Source organism: Otolemur garnettii, unplaced genomic scaffold (genome assembly GCF_000181295.1).
Source record: "Otolemur garnettii isolate 467f Iridium unplaced genomic scaffold, OtoGar3 scaffold00079, whole genome shotgun sequence".
Taxonomy (NCBI): Eukaryota; Metazoa; Chordata; class Mammalia; order Primates; family Galagidae; genus Otolemur; species Otolemur garnettii.
Genome location: NW_003852474.1, coordinates 8,951,602 through 8,966,015, shown reverse-complemented (window position 1 = coordinate 8,966,015; position 14,414 = coordinate 8,951,602). Strand labels below are relative to the sequence as shown.

General features: G+C 45.4%; 1 protein-coding gene across 2 annotated transcripts in view; it reads left to right on the top strand.

Annotated features, from left to right (window-relative positions):
• Positions 1 to 1,529: 1,529 nt before the first annotated feature.
• Positions 1,530 to 14,414, top strand: part of INPP4A (inositol polyphosphate-4-phosphatase type I A) — a 139,963-nt gene continuing 127,078 nt past the window's right edge. For both annotated transcript variants that reach the window (XM_023515771.1, XM_023515770.1), the window contains exon 1: positions 1,530 to 1,749. The gene's annotated coding sequence lies outside the window, so the exon portion shown is untranslated. The remainder of the gene's footprint in view (positions 1,750 to 14,414) is intronic.

Sequence of the window (14,414 nt, the reverse complement as noted above, 5' to 3'; positions counted from 1 at the left end):
TGATTGTCATTTCTCTCCTTATGTCAGCGACACACTGTCTTGACTACTGTAGCTTAGAAATTGGGAAGGATAAGTTCTCCAACTGTATCTTTGTCAAGATTATATTGGCTATTCTGGGTCCCTTCAATTTCTATATAAATTTTAGATCAGCTTTTCAATTTCTGTAAAGAAGCCATCTGGGATTTTAATAGGGATTTCTTCAAATTTTAATCAAGTTGGGGGAATATTGCCATCTTAAAAATACACAAGCTTCTCATTCATTAACACAGGATGTCTTTCTATCTATTGGGGTGTTCTTTAATTTCTTTCAATGATATTTTGTATTTTCAGTGGACACAATTTGGACATTTTCCTTAAATTATTCCTAAGTTTTTATTCTTTTTGAAACCATTATAAATGGAATTATATTCTGAACTTCATGTCTGAATTGTTCACTTCTAGTTTGTAGAAACATTGATATCCTTACTGAACTGGTTTATTAGTTCTAATGAGTTTTTTTGTAAAATCCTTAGGATTTTCCATATAAATAAGATCATATAGCTGGTTGTGGTGGTTCACGCCTGTAATCCTAGCACTCTGGGAGGCCTAGGCTAGAGTAGATTGCCTGAGCTCACAATCCCTAGGGTAGATTGCCTGAGCTCACAAGTTCTAGACCAGCCTGAGCAAAAGTGAGACCCCCGTCTCTACTAAAAATAGAGGAAGTGCGTTGGAGGTTGCTATGAGCTATGATGCCAGGACACTCTAACCAGGGCAACAGCTTGAGACTGTGTCTCAAAAAAAAAAAAAAATCATATATATAGAATGTATCTAATCTATGTGTACATATCTTGCATACAGGAATCCATACATAAGATCATGTAATCTGCAAATAGAGATAGTTTTACTTCCTCCTTTCAGTCTGGATGCCTTTATTTATTTTTCCCTTTTCCTATTTGCCTTAGCTAGAAAAAGAATTTCTTGGGAGCAATGTAAGGAAACTGATGTTTGTTGAGTCTATTGATGCCATTTATGTACATATGCCAGAACAAGTGGAAGGATAGACACTCAGAGGTTTGCGGTCTCTTTTCTATTTGCAAATCTGTATCTTCCAAGTACTGTAATTTTAATTTTTTGCTTGTTTCTGGTTAGAATGTTCAGTTTCTTAATTATCTTCTAAGAAGTGAGTACACCTGCACCGTGAGGGCAAATGGCCTGGTGGCGGCTTCTCTACGGAATCTTCCTCCTTGGGAATGTGCCAAGGCCGCAGAAGTCTCAGTGTATATGAAGGTGAAATGCCATTGCTCGGTCAAGTCCAGAACTCCAAGAACTCCTTGCAGCTGACGCAGTGACCGGGGAGAGGAGGATGTGATGCGAATTCAGGAGAAGAACGCAGCTGGGTCAACCGGCTTGGCGCCTCGGGAGGCGGACTCTGTTTAGGGGCGGGGCGCGGGCCTGGCCCGGGCTCGCGCGGCGCGCATGCGCGACCAGGGGGCGGGGCCGGGCCCGGGGCGTGGCTGCGCGCGGTGTCCGGAGAGGCGGCGGCGGTGGCGGCGGCGTCTGGGTTCGGGCTGCCGAGCGGGCGGTGTGTTAGCAGTCAGTGCAGACGACGCGGGCCGGGGCAGGAGGACTGGCACCTGAAGCCGGACTCGCAGCTCTTGACTTCACGATCGGGCGGCGGTGCTGCTGCTGCGGGACTGGGGCGCGCGACCGGGCGGGACGGAAGACTGCAGGACAGCTGGGCGGCGGGCGCCGCGGGCTGGGGCGCGCCAGGTAGGTGGACCGGGCTGGGGGCGACACGGCAGCTGCAGGGACCCGGGGGCGGGAATGGGCTGCGGGCGCCCGGGGTGAGTCCCGTACCCGCTGGGCCGGACCGGGACAGCGCCGGTGGTTGTCATGGAAATCGCACAGCCTAGCGGTTCACCTGCGGTGGCGTCTTTTAAGAATAATCCAAGCCTGGCTGACTCCCAGCCGGATGAAGACCCGGCCGCGCCGGGATGGGGGCAGGGACCGAGGATTGGTGGCAGGGACCTCCGGGATGTTGGACGCGGCGCTCCAAGCCCAGGTCGCGGCGCCTGCCGGGTGCGTCTCCTGGGCTGGATATAGTGACTCCTGAGGCTGAAGGCCTTGCAGTGTTTTGGGTGTAAACATAACCGAATAAAAGTGAACATGCATCTCAGTGTAGGAAATCCGGACTCCATCCTCATCCTTCCCTTTCTGCCGGACTGCTTCAGACAACCTGTCTCGCATCTTTGCTTTTTATATTCTATTTCTCTATGGCTCTGCTAGTCAGTTAATTGAGGCCTGAGAAATTTGCAGGGTCTGTGGCTGTGTCTTAAAAAGCCAGTCCATGAATGGTAGGCCTAGAAGATTGAGACACTCAAAATGTCAAAGGTAAATTTATGTCTTTGTGGGCGAAGGAAGGGAGCGTTGATGGGCCGGCTTCCCTCCCGCTTGTCGACTGCCCTCTGACATTACATAATGATATGTTCTTCCTCCCTGGAGTTCATCCATAATGACAGATCATGAAAATATTCCTCTGCATAAGAAAGAAGTATAGGCGGTTAGTTGTAGAGCTCCTCTTGTCTTTTGCTTTGCCACTGAATGTGTTTTGTGTTAGGAGGCTGCCTAAGAGTAGAATTTGATTTGTCACCTGCCCCTTAGGGCATAGACCCAGGGAGTGTTGGGTGGGGTGACAGTTCGAATGTTGCAGTGAAATTCTGCCTGGCTTATCTGTTCACAGTGGGTTTTGTGGACCCTGGGGAACCCGGTTGGGTTGGGGACAGAGCAGGTTGACCTTGGTGTAAATCCTGGTTCTATCGCTTGCCAACTGTGGTTCTCAATGTTCTCATCTCTAAAAGGCAAGAACAGAACCTCCTTTGCTGAGTTTGTTTTGGAGTCTAAATGCTGTTGGCATTGGTCAATGCATATAGAGTAGCTGTAGGTTATCCTAGAATTAAGCCTAAATTTTCTTTGGTGGAAAACAGGCTTTCTTTAACAGGAATTCTATTTTTGGATTTAGGCTAGGTCCTTTGTTTTAGGGGTTGTTTTGCTGAAGTGTTTACTCCTAGAAGATTTAATTCACTGTTTTCTTTGAAGAAAGATGAATGATGGGGCTCGTGTCAGAAGGTCAGCATGGTTTTCCTGTTGGAGATTATCAGGAGACTACAATGCGGTCCCAAGGGTAGCATTGCATGCGAATGGAGCCTCCCAAGACCTCATTCCCGTGATGTCTTGTAAACACATCTTTGAAGCCAAAGTTACTAGGATGATTTGGCTTGAAGACAGAGCTTAAAGGAATGGATGCTGGACAGAGTCAAAGAGAAATGAGCACTGTATTTCCTCTAAGCTCCTTGACAGGATCAGTTGCACTTACCTGGCCACTTCACTTATAGAGCTACTTTTTATTTGGCATATGCTGTCTTAGAGTGTTTATCTGCTCAGGTAAGTCTTGTTTCCTAGCTAGACTTGGAGCCAAGAACAAACATTATTATTTATCTCACTTTGGTATTGCTGTTGAGCTAAATATTAGGGTTTTTTTTAAAGCTCTTTAAAGAAAGGATGAAATGAAACAATACATTTGAGAGCTTTCTGTAAACTAGAGAGCACCAGAGAGATGAGATGTGTATTACAGAGAACTCCTGGGCCTGCAAGTCCCTTTAGCCAGTGCCTGCCGAGGTGCATTCTCAGCCAGCGTTTCTGTAACTGTACATACAGATGGACCCCAAAGGCACTGTAGGATCAACAGATTCCTGATCCCCACGCCAAGGCTTAACTTGTCAAGAATTCAGTCAGGCAGAGTGGAGGGGAAGACTTTTGAGCAAGACTGTTTCATCCTGTTTTTGAATTTTAGTGAAAAACTCCTTTTTAGCTTATGTATTCCCGAAAAGTTCCCATAGCATCATCAACTACTCATAGTGTCAGGAGGCTTTGACTTTCACTGAGAAAAAAATAGCACACGTCTTCAGTGAAGAAGGGTTGATTATGTCGGTGCTTCTTTTGTAGAACTTGATTAATGAGCTAGTCTCAAGAGATCCTTCAAAACAGCTTTTTTTTTCCCTTCTTCTTTTTTTTTTTCTTCTTCAATGTCCTGGAATAGAAGCTCTGTGAGGAGAGCATCTTTTGGGGAGACCAACACTAACACCTCAGCAGACTGTTCTTCATTTTGTCTTTCTGTGCTGTTAAGGGAGATGCCATCAGGAAGCTAATCTTGCAGAATTTACACGTGTTTCTGTTAATATACACACCTTGCTCCCTTTGATTTTTTTTTTTTTTTTGATGTATTTTGATGTGATTTTAGACTCACAGAAAAGTTGCAAGAATAAGCCAAGGAATTCTCAGGTACCCTGTCTCCAGATTCTGCAAATACCGACATTTTGCTCTACTGCTTTAACCATCTCTCATATCTATGTATACGACTGCTTTTGTTCTGAATCATTTAATAGTAAATTGTAGACTAGATGACCCTTTACTTCTGAATACTTCTCTGTGTGTTTCCTAAAAAACAAGTACATTCTCTTATATAACAACAGCACAATTATTAAAAATCAGGAAATTAATGTTGATACCTTGCTATAATTTAGTGTACAGGTCTTATTCAGATCTTGCCAATTGCCTCAATAATGTCCTTTATGATTAGCAAGATAAAATCCTAGATCATTCATTTGGCATTAAGTTGTTCTGACTCTGTAGTGTCCTTTAATCTGGAACAGTTCCCAAGTCTTTCTTTGTATTTCATGGCATTGACAAATTTGAAGACTACTGACTTTTTTAGATAATGTCCCTACATTTGGGCTTCCTCATGCTTAGATTCATTTTATGCATATCTGGCAGGAGCAGTGTTACTGCTGCAGTCTTAGCCTGTCCCCTCAGGAAGCACATGCTTTGAGTATCCCTTCACTGTCCTTGCTAACTATGATCACTCCCGGAAAGGGGTGTGTATCTCATTGAGAAGTTACTATTTTTCCCTTTAGAATTAATATGTATCTCATAAGAAGAGAATTTGAGACTATGTAAATATGCTGTTGCTCCTCATAATTTCACCCACTAGTTTTAGCATCCACTGATGCTTCTTACGTGTATCAATTATTATGTGTTGACAGGTGGTGATTTTCTAATTCCATATTTCCTTCTACATTTATTAGTTGGAATTGTACTGAAAGGGAGAACTTTATGTTTTGTTTTACATCTTTGGAGTCATGAATTATTTGCTTTCTTCAATAGGTTATGATCTGTTTTTCTCATTATTCATTTTTATTGCTCAAATTGTCCCAGATTTGGCTACCAGTAGACCCTTCAAGCTGGCTCTTATGTCCTTTTGACATGTGCCTACCATTCTTTGAAGACTTTTTTTCTTTCTAGAACAAAATTTTCAAGAGCTAGCTTGTACTTTCCTTGCCTCAGCCTAGGAATCAACCATTTCCCCATAGAGACCTACCTGGTTCCTTTTAGTGGAGAATGATATTAAAAACCAAGAAGCAACCTTTAGGCTTAAAGGAACAGCCTTACAAGGCCCCTTTAAGTGTGACACTTTTTTCTTTTTCTTTTTCTTTTTTTTTTTTTTTTTTTTTTTGAGACGGTCTCACTCTGTTGCCCGAGGCTAGAGTGTTATCTGCCTAGCTCAACTACAGGGCTCAAGTGATCATCCTTCCTCAACCTTCTGAGTAGCTGGGACTACGGGCATACAGGCACCCACCATTGGCTAATTTTTCTATTTTTGGTAGAGACAGAGTCTCATTCTTGCTCAGGCTGGTCTTGAACTCTTGAGCTTAAGCAGTTCTCCCTCTTCCGCCTTCCAGAAAAATAGGATTACTGTGCATGGCCTGACACAATTTTTTATTCTAAAGGAGAAGGAACCTAACTTCTGAGCATGCCAGGCCTGGGTCAGGTGTCCCTAGACATCCTCTCTGAGGGACTGTCAGGAGGTGAACTAGGGTGTTGAAGATGGTGCTGAGGTGACGGGTGGTTAGGGCACCCACCTGGAAGTGGCTGTCAACTACCTGGGTTTAAACACAGGTCTGTTTGGATCTAGTGCCTTTTCCATTAAATCACATAACTTCCTCCATAGCATTTTTAAATAAATCCTTTACTTTATGCATCAAGATAGGGGTGAAAATTAATTACCCAGACTGTCCAATTTCAATAATTTCTATTTTTAGTATATATATATATATGTATATATATATATTTTATAAATCAGGAACTTCTTTTACTTAATTTTGTTTGCTGGACATATACCTCTTTCAAAAGCATTTACTTTATTCCTATAACTATTGTGAGCCTCCAACTAGCTGTGTGACTTTGGCCAAGTAGCTTAATCTTTCTGTGCCTCAGTTATCTCATCCACAAAATTGTGCAGATAATGGTCACAGCCCCAGAAGCTGCTGGGTGCTGTTCCAGAGGCTTGTTGGGGGATTAAATGAATTAACATAGGTCAAGTGCTTGGAGAGGCGCCTGGCATAGGAATAGGAACTGTTATGATGAGTTCATATACAGAGCATGTGTGGTCAGCAGGGCCTCCAATTAGATCAGCCTTTTCTCTGTGGGTTTAATCTCTTAACTGCCTCTTTCATCATAACCTGACTGGGGACGGGGAAGCTGGGGCCCTGGGTGTGGCATGCATGTCTCCTCTTCTGGTCTTTGCATACACCTTCATCGTGCCCTATCAGGCTACTGGGCGTGGGCCTACCTGCCAGCCCAGCTGGCCTCTGGTGTTTGCATGTAGCCCCAACCTGGGGTAAGTGTGAGACTGTGGGTCTTTTAATATGGAGTCTGTTTGGTGAGCTCTGTCCAGTGAGAGCCTCAGAAGCATGAAGGCAAATATGTATGATGAGTGCACTGGGGAGCTTAGGCTGTGGTGATAAAGATGAGGTGTACATTTTTTGGACTAGGGTCAGGAAGACAGATGGGAGTTCTCTGGAGGAGGGAAGTGTTCACCCCTCCCCTGTTCCCTTTCTGGGACCCTCCCACAGCCCTTTCTCTCAGACAGCTGGTAGGTTCCTGCAGCATTCCTCTTGCTTTGCACCTTGCTAGGTACGATTCTGAGGTCTCTTGAAAATTCCCTACCCTCTTCGTACCCCACCCCCATAGCCTGCACACAGCTGGTATCAGCTGCTGCCATGGAAGCTGTCTGATAAAATTAATTCACTCTAAAATGTGGAATGCCTTTCTCTCCCTTCTTGCTGGCATTTTTAAATGGCATACAGGCAGTCCCCAAGTTATGAACAAGATAGGTTCTTTAGGTTTGTTCTTAAGTTGAATTTGTATGTAAGTTGGAACAGATACATTTCCCTGTTAATAGCCTCTGTTCATAATGGGAGTCAGATGTCAGTTGGATGTTTGTAACTCAGGGACTGCCTGTATTCTCTAACCATTAATTTGAATTTTCAAAGATGTCCTAGGTATGTGAATTCTGGGAATGTGAAGGAAGCAAAAGTGGTGGTAGTTTCTGGGCAATAGGGTCCTATAAGGAAATAGGGATGCTCAGTTCAAAGGTCTCCCTGGATTATGGGGAAGGTCAATTGGGATGCTTTTGGCTGCCAAGTAAACAGTGGTATTTCCTATCTCAGAGAACTGGAGTCTTACCCTATCAGCAGTTTAACAGTTTTATGAAAGACCTAGGTTCTTCTCCTCTCTCCAGCCATCACTGCTGATCAGTCTCCTCATCATTATGAGGTGGTTTGGGGGGTCAGTGGGACTTCACGCTTCCCTTTTCTTGTCCAGGAGCAGGGAAGGAGACAAACTGGCTGAGTCCCTAGCTACTGTGCCCACCAGTCCTTCCCTCTGGTGTGTAGGAGCAGAAGGTCCTGTAGCCTTTCCTGGACCAATAGCATGAGGCTGCGAGAATACTCTGTGCTGATTGGCTTAGATGAGCAGCATGACCATCACTTGTTAGAATGCACATTCTCAGGTCCTTTCCAACCCGCTGTGTCAGAAACTCTGTGATGGGACCCACAAACCCGTGTTTAACTAGCTTTCCAGGTGATTCTGATGCAAGGTCAGTTTTGAAACTTGCTCTCTTGGTTCAATCAGTACTACTGCCACACTCCCAGCTGGAGATGGGGCTGGCTTTTCCTGAAGCCCAGGGAGGAGAATAGCCCTCAGAATAGGAAAAAGGGAGAGTGTTTCTTGGGCAGTTAGCCCACAGTGTGAACTATTGCAAGGGTTAAAAACCTACAGGTAGTTTTGCTCTCCTTGGGGCTCTCCTCTCATGCCCCAGCTTGTCTGCCCACCTGTTTCTTAGTCCCCATGTCTGCCACCTCCCCGGCTCCTGTGACTGTGCCCATACTCTTCCTGTAGGACCCAGTACTAAAATAAGCAGCATCGATAGTGTCCCAGTCCAGGCCTCTCTCTGGCCCAGCATGGATGGAGTCCACTGGGCCAGCACAGGGGATGTGGGATGGCTCTTAGGACTCACTTTCTGAAGCCCTTCCCCAAGTGTGTTCATATGTATAGGGTTTGCATGATCTGCTAATATTTGCTCAGGAAAAATGGAGACCAGTACAATTAGTAGAGGCTTGAAGAAACTGGTTTGGATACAGCCCCAACAACTACATTCAGTGGTGGTTTATTGCCCTCTGTTTTTCCCTAGTATGATCTACTTTATGTCCCTGGGTTTTTTTTTCAAGTACAGTACCAACTTTATGTTTGGGTGAAATAAATAGCCACTTCCATGGTGCAATTTGTGAGATCACAATAACCCACTGCTCCAGATTTTTCCTCAAACTAGTGAATTGAGGTATTTCTATATTTTCTTGACTTTCCAAAGCTTTAAAGGTTCATCTTAATATATAAAAATACTCCCTAGGAGCAGTCTCTGGCTGAGAGACTAATACTAAGGAAGGAAGAGCCCCTGAAGAGGAGACAGGCGAGAGGAGGGTCCACAGCAGTGTTTTCCAAATTGCAGTGGCTCATGAAATCAATGTGAGGTCATACTCAGCATTTAAAAATTATTTTGAAATAAAGTAGCAAATATCCTAGTACATTTCTTATAGAAAACGTAAGCACTTTGTGTGTGTGTGTAAAACATTCGGTTATTTGCATGTAGTATATTTTGGGCCTTGTTACACTGTGAGTGTTTCTTGCAGTGGCTTTTGTAAGGATATGTCAAACCCCAGGGTTGAGTGCAGGGAGTCCTAATCCATAGGGAAGAAGGAGCTACACTGATGTATGTACAGATGGGGGTGTCTTTTCTTATGGACAGGTCATGTGGCTTTCATCAGAACCTAGGGACCTGTGACTCGCCATAGATTGAGAACCATCAGTCTAAAATCAGGGGTGCCTTTCAGGGCATGGGGAAATGAAAACCCTGGCCTGGGCTCACTCTGGTTTGATGCTGGTGATATGTGGCCACCCAGATTCTCCTGGTGATGGTAGGGGTCCTAGCATGGGCACTCTGAGAGATAGGGCAGACAATGGCTGATTTGTCAGAGGCCGCGTGGGTCCTTCACCTAACAGGGTGGGTCTGTATATGTCACCCTACAGAGACAGAGAGACTGTCCTTGTTTGAGGCTGGCTCCAATGAAACCATTGGTGTCTGTGAATCCTCTTAGAGACCTTTGTGCCTTAACAATGGCAGGATGGTTTTCTAGTCACCTTGGCTGGTTTAGGGTAAGAGGTGACATGGATTATTTACTGCAGGCATTAGTCTAGTTTGCACAAATGGCATGTGTGTGTCTTTCAGGGTGGGGATGGGGGCAAGCAAGTTGGATCATAGGAAGGAAAAGTGCAAGTCATGAATCTGACTCAACTTTCTCACCTTCAAGGGTGTTGTGGGGATTAATAACGTAAGTGGGAGAAACCTGTGAACCTCAGTGCTGTGGCCCAGTGCAGGTGGGAACATTATGGCCTGTGCTCAACTTGACAGTCTTGGTAACTGCTTTCCCTACAGTGCCTTTTTTTTTTTTTTCTAGGACAGAGTCTCACTCTCTTACCCTGGGTAGAGTGGCATGGCATCATCATAGCTCACAGCAACCTCAGAAACTCCAGCTCAAGTGATCCTCTTGCCTCAGCCTCCCAAGTAGCTGGGACTACAGGTACCTGGCTAGTTTTTTTAGTTTTACCATGTTTCCCCGAAAATAAGACACTGTCTTGTATTTATTTTTTCTCAAGAAGACACACTAGGGCTTATTTTCAGGGGATGTCTTATTTTTATTAAGTATAATACAACAATCTACATTTATTCAAATACAGTTAAGTCATCTTCTTCTGGAACCTGACAGGGGGAGCCGACCTTGTTGGTGGGGCTGGTGCTAGTGATGTGTGAACTCCTTTCCTCTAGCCATTCGCACGTGTGCAGTAGGATGCCTATGACCCCGGTTACCACCCGCACAAGCACGAACTGCTCGGAGAAAGGAGCTGTGGCAGATAAAAGTTATTCCAGTCTTCCTTACTGCTCTGTGCCGAAATGCATGGTGTGGCTATGCAGATACGCGGCATAGCCATACCCATCACTAGGTCTTATTATTGGGGTGGGCTTATATTTAACAAATGCATAGAAATCCTGCTAGGGCTTATTTTTGGGGGTAGGTCTTATTTTCGGGGAAACATGGTAGTAGAGAGAGACAGGTCTCACTCTTTGCTTAGACTGGTCTCGAACTCTTGAGCTCAAGTGATCCACCCACCTTGGCCTCCCAGAGTGCTAGGATTATAGGCATGAGCCACTTTGTCTGGCCTAGTGCCTCTATTTTTAAAATGCGCTGAAAGTGCTGGAGTACATCCTAGTTCTAATTCCTGCTCAGGGCACCTCTGAGGGGAAATGTTGCAGGAGGAGGAGGTTCTAAGAGGCTGGGAATGAGCAGCAAAGGTCAAAGGGGGAGGATGTGGGCAGGGTGGAAGAAGGAAGTAGGAGAGGCCTGGACTCCATAAACTCTTAGTCAGGTGGTCGCTGAACAAGCTGAGTCTTCTACTGACACCTTTTTAAAGTACAGAATGACCTATGATTGTATGTTGATGGAATGTTGAGTATCTTCACATGTCTTATTCATGACTTTGTGTTCTTTATATACAAATGTTAAACAAAATGATCATGTTATGTAATTCGGTGATAGTCAAAAGGCAATTAAATAGAATGATTGATGGAACCCAATTAGGATAGGGATAATAGATGTCAAGCTACCTCAGAATCTTCCAAACATTGTTACTCTGGTTTAGAGGAGGGGAGAGAGTGGGTGAGAATGGATTGGTCTTAGGGGAGAAACCTTGCTTGTAGGCTGTACCTATCTTAGGCAGAAGGGAAGGGCTAACAGTCTTTGGTTTTTGTCCCAAACTTACCATGACTTGGTGAAGTCATGCCTGAATTTCACCCTTCTTCCTCATTCATCTAACAAGGTGATTTTTTTTGTCTCTCCTCCCTTACCCCCATCCTTTCCCACAGCAAAATGGCCCTGTAGTGCCTAAGGGCTGCATAGGTGAAGTGATGTGTGCTCTTGATTGAGTTGGCATTGGGCTGAGACACACATACGTACGCAATGTCTATTTAGGGAAGTACTTCGTTAGTCTGTTGCCTTGGAAATCATGCCTCTTTATTCTTTCACTTTCTGTCCCCTCTGTGGTGATTCAGCAATAGCTTTGCAGAGTAGAAGAAGAAAATACTTAGTGTCAGACACTGTGGAGTGCCCAGTATATGTTTTTGTTGTTGTTGCTGTTGTTTTTGAGACAGAGCCTCAAGCTGTCCCCCTGGATAGAGTGCCGTGGCATCACAGCTCACAGCAGCCTCCAACTCCTGGGCTCAAGCGAGTCTCCTGCCTCTGCCTCCCAAGTAGCTGGGACCACAGGCACCCACCACAATGCCTGGCTATTTTTTGGTTGCAGCCATCATTGTTGTTTGGCGGGCCTGGGCTGGATTCGAACCTGCCACCTTAGGTGTATGTGGCTGGCGCCTTAGCCACTTGAGCCACAGGCGCCGAGCTGAGTGCCCAGTATATGTTGATGGAGAGCTAAGCAGCCTATATATCACTCAGATCAACATCTTCTTGGTCCAGCTGGAGCATCCAGTGCCTTCCCTGGCTCCTCCAGCTGCTTCCCATCTCCTCTTCTGAGGGTCTTTGCAGACAGTCACCCAGTACAACTACACCTCTTATGATGGAGGCCACTCTACTCCTGCACACTTGCCCTTGATAACTTATGCATATTTTTCTTCTGGTTAGGTCTAGACTATCTTTCCCTTTCTGGTTTGATAGCCTCCTCTGATTTTCCGTCCACTTGTCTCTCTAGGACAAGTATTTACCTTATTTTTGACCTATTAGCCATTCCTGGCCTGTTGCAAAAAGGATACATGGGTTTAAAGTTACGACAACTCATGCTGAGGTGCCTAATGACGTATGCTGAGCTGAGGAGGCCCATCAGGAGACAGATGGGCTTAGCCCTACCACTGTGGCCTCTAGGGCAGCCCCTGGGTCTAGACTGTCTAGGCCTCTAGGGGCTGACACCTCTCTTCTTCCTGAGCCCTCCACAGACAGCACCAGCCCCCACCCTTAATCATGGGGAGGGCAGCCTTGCTGGTTGAACTGAGGATGGTACACGTTTTGTCCATCCTGCCTCTTCCCTATTCATCCGGCTTTTCTTTTCAGGACTGTAATCCCAAGTGATCTGATCTCTATTGGGTAAAGGGATCTAACAACCAGTTTACTCCAGTTTGCTATAGATTTTAGTGAAATTGAATATGTTCTTCTTTGGTGGGGGGCATTTGTCTTTTAGGGAGGATATAAGTGCTAGCAGTTACTACAGTCAAGAAAGCCTCTGTGATGGTGGGATGTTAGACCCGGGAAAGGGCATGGATCAGAAGTCTGGGACTTTCCTTGTATCTGCAGCCACAGGGCATAAGCACATGTCTGCTTCCCATCTGGGTAAAGTCAGATGGGCCAGCTTCTTCTGTCCTCTGCCCCCCACCCCAGCCCCAAGCCAATGGGCAAACATACCACTTACACATGTGCCCCCCAAAGGCAGAAGCCCCTGCAAGGTGAGCACCATGGTGGAGCGGTGCTTTGCTTCCAGACTGACTAGAGTCCTCTGGGGTCATGGGCATAAACATGTGTGTATTCAAGAATCTTTACGGAGAAGCACTCCTGAATTCATACTTTTAAAAGAAGGAAAATTCTGATTGCGTTTTCAAAGCTAATGCTGATAATATTCTCATCTGTAATAATTATTTTTCCCAACCTTTGATTTTTTTTAACTTTACATTTTAAAAAGACTCGAATCATCAAATAGCCCTTCCTCACCTTTTCTCCTGGGGAGTTGCTGCTGACAGGCAGCAAATGAACATAACATCTTCCTTGTGTCCCAACACGAATCACTGCTGCCCGCGATGCCCAAGCCTAGTGATTATCTTCCATATTGTTTTGCTAGCCAATTCTGTCTCAGTAAAAACATGTGTATTTCCCTCATAGTCTTTGTGAGTAAAATATTTTATGTAAGGGAGCTGACCACCAAACTTTGTAGGCATACCTTCCTGTCCCCTTCATGGGCATGCTGGTCTGTGTGTTGTTTGAGGTTCCCCCCTGCCCCATTCTGCTAGTGTCCTGGATAGGCATCTGGCCCCCATGATTGGAGTGCTGCACATTTTGTTTTGAGAATATAAAGGCTGTTGGGACACATTTGCCCACTGTGGTTGGAGCATCCACAGAATATGGTACTGGGTCAGGAGTGTACAGTGCTCAGACAGAACTTTGTCCTTTGGGAAGGATGCTCCCTTGTGAGACTAGATGGATGGCTCGGGTCTGCACTGGCCCTGGGAAGGCATTATGCTTACTGAGTAGACCTAGGTCAGGTGGTTCCCCTAAAACAGTAGTCCCTTCTTCTGGAGAAGTCAGCACTCAGATTGCCTAGCTGGTCTCCTGCCCACCCCCACCCCCCATTCCAGCAGAGAAGCCAAGAGATGGTGGATGGGACTGTCCCCTTAATGGAGTTCAGGGAACTGTTATTAGGAGGAAGGGGGTCTGTCTTGGGAGCCAAATGGAAAAACAGCAGTGGAGTAAAATCATCTACCGGGGCACCTGGAGGGCTGGTGTGTGGAATGTTGAGTAGCTGACCCAGCTGCGCCCATGCTGGGTGGCCCTCTTGTCCCCTCCTCCTTGCTGTGCAACTCCTTAACAGTGACTCCTTAAGGGTCTGGAGAAATCGCTGGAAGTGTTAGGGTCTGCTTTACCGTATTCTGTAGGGAGCATTGTGTTCCACAGTAGCATTCACTGTGTGAATCGCCAGAGTTGTCTGTGAATAGCATGGATCTGGGGGGCCTAAGACTTAAGTGTCCTTCAGGGCAGGGACAATAACTCAGTTTTCTTTGTATAGCTAGTGTCCCACTGTGCCTGGCACAAAAATAGGTGTGTAATCAGTGTTTATTGAGTGAATGAATGAATAAAACTACTATGTTATTGTCTAAATAGCAAGAAAAGCCTCAGCCTCTCTTGGGAACAGTTTGCTTCCTTGAGGTCAAGGTG